The sequence below is a fragment of the Canis lupus genome, chromosome 5 (assembly GCF_048164855.1).
Source record: "Canis lupus baileyi chromosome 5, mCanLup2.hap1, whole genome shotgun sequence".
NCBI lineage: Eukaryota > Metazoa > Chordata > Mammalia > Carnivora > Canidae > Canis > Canis lupus.
This window is the reverse complement of record NC_132842.1, coordinates 60,057,007-60,063,731: the sequence shown is the minus strand read 5'-3', so window position 1 is coordinate 60,063,731 and position 6,725 is coordinate 60,057,007. Positions and strand designations below refer to the sequence as shown.

The following is a 6,725-nucleotide window of genomic DNA, read 5'->3' as shown; positions in this document are numbered from 1 at the left end:
TAGCATGGAAGAGACATCTCTCATAAGCATATTTTCAGCCAGATCACTTTAGGCTCAAAGCAGATCTTCTTCCCACCCTCAGGCCATAATACAAAGGATTTCCTTAATCCCAGCCTTGGGAGGCACTAGGCTTTGGGAAGGGTAGGTGAAGAAAATCCCTCCTGCCACATTGGCCAAATGGGATGGGGGAAAAAGGAAGATACTAGCATGTGGAAAGTCTCTGGGGCAGAAGGAATCATGACAGATTCAAGAAACTTAATGGAGGGGCACATGGGTGTGTCGGTGGGTTGAGCATCCAAATCTTGGGTCATGATTTTAGGGATGAACCCCTGCATCAGGCTCTGCCCTGGGCGTGGGGCCTGCTTGATTCTCTCTTTCCCTCTGCCCCTCCCCCACTCTAAACACACACACACACACACACACACACACACACACACAAAGAAAAAGAAACTTAATGGAGGCCAAGGTGGCACAGAGAACAAAGAGGAGAGGGAGACAGATGAGGTCAGGGACCACATCATAAAGGTGCCAAGTAAAAGGGCCTGGCCTGTATTTTGATGGCTAGGAGGTGAAGGCTGATGTGGAGCTTGGCAGGGGGATACTCCTTCATGTTTTGGAAGATTTGACAGAAGGCCACCGTCTTCTCAGTCAGGTTCCTTCCAATCCCTGCTCTGGCCCCTCCAAGTGCTCTCTTGGGCTTGTTTTTCTTTTCTTAAAAGATTTTATTTATTTATTTTGACAGAGAGAGAGGGATAGGGAGAAGAAGCAGGCTCCCCGCTGAGCAGGGAGTCCCACTGGGGGCTCTATCCCAGGACTCAGATAAGGACTGGAGGCGCAGGCAGAGCTTAACCCACTGAGCACCCCCCCACACACACACATCCCCCTCTTGGGCTTGTTTTTTATCTCTTGGGGCTCAGTGTGAGGTGTGGCTCTCTAAGCTGACCAGGAGCCCTGGTGGGGACTGGCAGGGCAGGGCCTCTAGCAGGGTCCAGGTGGGACCAGTCCCAAAGTCCTGAGTCAAGGTATTTGGCCAGTAGTTGGAAAGTAGGACTTAAATCCAGGCGTGTCTGACGCCCATGTGACCACGGCCTCATACTCACACCCTCACACACGTGTGTGGCCTGAGAGGCAGGGGGCGGAAGTGATCTGGGGGTGAAAGAAAGCTGTCACCAGGAGGGAGGGAGGGAGGAGGCGGGGTGGAAGACCTTCCCAGCAGGCTGGCTTGACCACCGGATGGATGTGTCTGTCCTCTGCAGGAGGAGGGGGGCTCCCTGTCCCAGGAGGGGTGCAAAAGAGCCAGGAGGGTGTAGAGGATCTTTGGGAGGGTACCGAGGCATAGCCCCTCCTGCAGAAGCCAGCTCATCTTCTTTCAGGCTGTCCGGAGTTCTTGGTTCCTCATCTGTGGACTTGGTTCCCTTGCCTGTGCGACTGAGGCGAATTAATTCCCCTCTCCTGACCTTAGTTTGCTCCCCTGTAAAATGGGGTCATGCTGTACATTTTAGGGTTATTTTTAGGATGAGGTAAAATCCCTGGATTGTCAGAGAGTGGCAGGCTCAGTTAATGAGACCAGTTATTGCCGCTCCTCCCTTCTCCCCTCCTGTCCTGCGGAGAGCGCGGCGGGCCTGGGGCGCGCTCCTGACCCGACTGCCCCGCGCCCTGCCCGGCGCCCTGCTCCGCGCCCTGCTCCGCGCTCCTGCCCCGCGCCCTGCCCGGTCCTGTCCCGCGCTCCTGCTCCGCGCTCCTGCTCCGCGCTCCTGTCCCGCGCCCTGCCCCGTCCTGTCCCGCGCTCCTGCCCCGCGCCCTGCTCCGCGCTCCTGCCCCGCGCCCTGCCGGGTCCTGTCCCGCGCTCCTGCTCCGCGCTCCTGCTCCGCGCTCCTGTCCCGCGCTCCTGTCCCGCGCCCTGCCCCGCGCCCTGCTCCGCGCCCTGCCCCATCCTGTCCCGCGCTCCTGCCCCGCGCTCCTGCCCCGCGCCCTGCCCTGCGCCCTGCCCCGTCCTGTCCCGCGCTCCTGTCCCGCGCCCTGCCCCGCGCCCTGCTCCGCGCTCCTGCCCCGCACCCTGCCCCGGCGCTCCTGCCCCGCGCTCCTGCCCCGCGCCCTGCCCCGCGCTCCTGCCCCGCGCTCCTGCCCCGCGCTCCTGCCCCGCACCCTGCCCCGGCGCTCCTGCCCCGCGCTCCTGCCCCGCGCCCTGCCCCGCGCTCCTGCCCCGCGCCCTGCCCCGTCCTGTCCCGCGCTCCTGCCCCGCGCCCTGCCCCGCGCCCTGCCCGGTCCTGTCCCGCGCTCCTGTCCCGCGCCCTGTCCCGCGCTCCTGTCCCGCGCCCTGCCCCGCGCTCCTGCACCGCGCTCCTGTCCCGCGCCCTGCCCCGCGCCCTGCCCCGTGCTCCTGCCCCGTCCTGTCCCGCGCTCCTGCCCCGCGCTCCTGCCCCGCGCCCTGCTCCGTCCTGTCCCGCGCTCCTGCCCCGCGCCCTGCTCCGCGCCCTGCCCCGCGCCCTGTCCCGTCCTGTCCCGCGCTCCTGTCCCGCGCCCTGCCCCGCGCTCCTGCCCCGCGCTCCTGCCCCGCGCCCTGCCCCGTGCTCCTGCCCCGTCCTGTCCCGCTCTCCTGCCCCGCACCCAGCCCTGCGCCCTGCCCCGTCCTGTCCCGCGCTCCTGTCCCGCTCCTGTCCCGCGCTCCTGCCCCGCGCCCTGCCCCGCGCTCCTGCTCCGCGCTCCTGCCCGGCGTCCTGCCCCGCGCCCTGCCCCGCGCCCTGCCCCGCGCTCCTGCCCCGCGCCCTGCCCCGTCCTGTCCGGGGCTCCTGCCCCGCGCTCCTGCCCCGCGCCCTGCCCCGCGCCCTGCCCCGTCCTGTCCGGGGCTCCTGCCCCGCGCTCCTGCCCCGCGCCCTGCCCCGCGCCCTGCCCCGTCCTGTCCCGCGCTCCTGCCCCGCGCCCTGCCCTGCGCCCTGCCCCGCGCCCTGCCCCCCGCCCTGCCCCGCGCCCTGCCCCGTCCTGTCCCGCGCTCCTGCCCCGCGCCCTGCCCCGCGCTCCTGCTCCGCGCTCCTGCCCCGCGCTCCTGCCCCGCGCTCCTGCTCAGCGCCCTGCCCCGAGCTCCTGTCCCGCGCCCTGCCCCGCGCTCCTGCTCCGCGCCCTGCCCCGCGCCCTGCCCCGTCCTGTCCCGCGCTCCTGCCCCGCGCCCTGCCCTGCGCCCTGCCCCGCGCCCTGCCCTGCGCCCTGCCCCGTCCTGTCCGGGGCTCCTGCCCCGCGCCCTACCCCGAGCTCCTGTCCCGCGCCCTGCCCCGCGCTCCTGCTCCGCGCTCCTGCCCCGCGCTCCTGCCCCGCGCCCTGCCCCGCGGCCCACGAGGCCAGGACGGTTGCGCTCCGGGCGCGTCCTCCCGCGGGACCCAGGCCGCCTGGCCGCGCGCCTCCGCCTCAGCTTGGCCTCCCGGGGCCGCGCGTGGGGGGCCGGGGTCTTGGCTCCCCGCCCCGCCCGGCCCCGCCCGGCCCTGCCCGCGCCCGCTCCCCCGCCCCCGCCGGCAGCGGCGTCTCGAATCCACGTGATTTCCCGGCAGCGGCCGCCGGTCCCCGCTCCCGGCCCGCTGCTCCCCGCCCGCTTTCAGTTTCGAGAGCTGAGCGCCGGGGAGGGAGCGCCGGGGCCGGAGCGCGGCGGGTGAGTGGCGGCGGCCCCGGGGCTGCGGGCCGGGCCGGGCGAGCCGTGCGGGGGGACGCGGTGCCGGAGGGCGCTGGGCGCGGGGCCCGGGGCCGCGGGATGGGCGCAGGGTGCAGGGACTAACGGACCCGCGGACGGATGGGGCGCCCGCTGCCCGGCGGGGTTTGGGGCGGGGGTGCGAGCCGCAGCGGGGGGCAGGTCGGGGTCACCTGGGCCGAGGGGCGGCGGGCGCGGGGCGCTCCCCTTGCTCCCCACCCTCCCCACGCTCCCGGAACTTTAACTTTGCATCGCTTTTTGAAGAATTATAGCAGCGGGAATGGGGGCGGGGAGGGGTGAGCTAGATAAAGGGGATCGAGAGGCACAAACTTTGTGGGATACACAGGATGGGGCAGCCCTGGAGGTCCGCTGTGCACCGCGGAGCCTAGCCTTACCCGCACGCATCGTCGTGGAGGGCAGGAGGAAATCGGGGAGCCGAGGGAGAGGCTCACGGTCACCACAGAGTACGCTTACCTCTAGGCTCCTCAGGCCGTGTACATTAAACAACCACCACTCTTTGTATGTCAATCCGACCTCCAGAGAGGTGCAAACTTTCAGTTGCCAAATAAATCAGAGAGGAAGGTACAGCAGAAGAACTCTAGGCGTTATGTTATGGTATTAGAGTAGGTGCTGTATGGTGGCAGAGGGTAGCTACATGTCTATACAGTTGTGGAATCCCCAGGGTCCACCTGAGACTAATATAACATGACGACTCTACCTTAATATTATTCTTATTATTTTTAAAGACTTTATTTATTTATTCATGGGAGATACAGAGAGAGAGAGAGGCAGAGAGACAGGCAGAGGGAGAAGCAGGCTCCACACAGGGAGCCTGATGCGGAACTCGATCCCGATCCCGGGACTCCAGGATCACGCCCTGAGCTGAAGGCAGGTGCTCAACCGCTGAGCCACCCAGGGCTCCCTAACAATAATTTCTTAATGTCAGATCTCCACAGACTATGTCCGATGAGCATTTTAACCCCCTAATAGAGTGAAGGCATGGGCGCTATTTTGGTACTTGCTCTTTGCACTTCTTGTGATTTTCAACCATTTTTCTCACTCAGGAGGCCAGGACCTGAAGTTTGCTGAGCTAATCACTTAGGGAGGTATGGGAGAGGTCCTCTCGTGGTCTCAGCATGGCTTACATCCGTTTTATAAGTTGAGGGTTCTTCCGTTTCCTTTTTAAAAGATTAGGGGTTTGCAGACTTAAACTTTGAAAACAAGCACTTCCTAGCTTCCCAAACCCGGGGGTCGGGAGGTGGGGTACCAAAGGTACCTAGGCCAGTACCTAGAGCTTCCTCCCTCCAGACTGCTTTTCCTTCTCTCCGAGAAGCACTAAGTCCAGAAAAGCCTTCGGCTTGGTGTCCCACTGGAGAACAGAACGGGAGGGAAAGCTGATTATTTCAAAGTGCATGCGGACTTCTCTCCGTCGTGCTTTGCTCCAAGCTTGCTGAGCTGTAGTGCGGACCGGCCCTTGATCGTGTCCACCTGCCTTGTCTCCAAAGCACCGCCCGTAGCTTGACTGGCACCCAGTTATGGGAGGCAGGTGGACCAGGGCCTGTTGCAGCCTTGTGTTTGCTGGGTGACCGGACTGTCTCCTCTCTCAGAACGTCTCAGTCTCTCTGTACCCCCAAGGCACTTACCTCCTCCCCCTGAGGAAAATCCCACAGACCTTTTTAGTATATATCTCCCGTCTGTTATGAATTTAATTGTGACTCCGAGAAGGATATGTTGGGACGCCTGAGTGGCTCAGCGGTTGAGTGTGTGCCTTTGGCTCATGTCGTGATCCTGGGGTCCTGGGATTGAGTCCTACATCAGATTCCCCAAAGGGAACCTGCTTCTCCCTCTGCCTGTGTCTCTGCCTCTCTCTCTGTGTCTCTCATAAATAAGTAAATAAAATCTTTAGAAAAAAAAAAGATATGTTGAAGTCCTCACCCTCTTTATCTCTGAATTGTGACTTTATTTGGAAATAGAGTCATAGCTGATGTAATTAATTGAGAAGAGATCATACCAGACTAAGTGGGTCCTTAATTCAGTATGACTGGTGTCCCTGCAAGAGAGAGGTCAGCTTATGAAGATTGAGACACACCATGACACACCATGAGATGTCTCTGTGTGACAACAGAGACAGAGATCAGAATGATGCATCTCTAAGGCCAGGAGCTCCCAAGAATTGCCAGCACCCCACAGAAACCGGAAAAGGCAAAGAAGGATCCTCTCCTGAGGGTACTTTGTTACAACTGTAACCAAGCTAGGAAACTAATTCGCCAGCCCAGAACCACTCTTCTGCTTTCCAGAGTTGGACTAAGGATCAAGCAAATTAATACGTGTGCCAATACTTTGTAAAAACTTTTTGTAGGTATTCTGAGGATATAAACTACTGGTGCCCTTTGCCAGATCTATTTTTTTGAGTATTGGCTGGTAGCCCCAAGTCTACCTTGGCTGAAACTCAGCCTGCAAGGAAAACACCTAGAGGATTTGTGAAGAAAAACTGACGAGTCTGGCTGTTGGTGTAGGCTGTCTGGGGCAGGGAAGATTTTTGATCCCTTCTGGCCACCCCGGAGAACATGCTTCTTCAATGCACTGTATTTAAAACCATTACAGAAATGATGGGGCAGGCAAGCACTTGGTTATGTGTGGGACTTGGTACCTATAAAATGGGCATGGTTGTGTGACCCATATGCTATCTGGGGGTTTGTGGGTCCATGAGAGCTGGGTAAAGTTGGCATGAACCCCCATTCTGTTCCTCTGGGAAGCCCTAAGTGTTCCTTAGTTCTCTGTGAATCTGGAGGGTGAAGCTGGGTGTGAACTTAGTTCCTCTGGCCATCTCTGGTCCCAGACTCTTCTTCTGCTCTGTGGTCACCCTTTCTCCCTAGTTGACGACTGCCTGAAACCAGTCATTTTCCTGGGATGGAAAGATGAGAGTCCTGGGGAACCGTGAGTTCACTGTTTATCCTGCTTGTTTCAAGACTGACCCTGCAATGGGATTCCTACTTCATCCTGTGGGTCACTCCAAAGTCTTCCAATAAGTTCTTAGATACAAGAGTCTTCC

General features: G+C 61.4%; 1 protein-coding gene across 8 annotated transcripts in view; it reads left to right on the top strand.

The window, feature by feature from the left end:
- Nucleotides 1–3,527: 3,527 nt before the first annotated feature.
- NLRC5 (NLR family CARD domain containing 5) overlaps nt 3,528–6,725 on the top strand; it is a 79,297-nt gene continuing 76,099 nt past the window's right edge. For 4 of the 8 annotated variants that reach the window (XM_072827006.1, XM_072827002.1, XM_072827004.1 and 1 more), the window contains exon 1: nt 3,533–3,637. The gene's annotated coding sequence lies outside the window, so the exon portion shown is untranslated. Of the gene's footprint in view, nt 3,638–6,725 lie in introns of all 8 variants that reach the window. The other 4 variants (XM_072826997.1, XM_072827005.1, XM_072827000.1 and 1 more) reach the window with 3 other exon arrangements.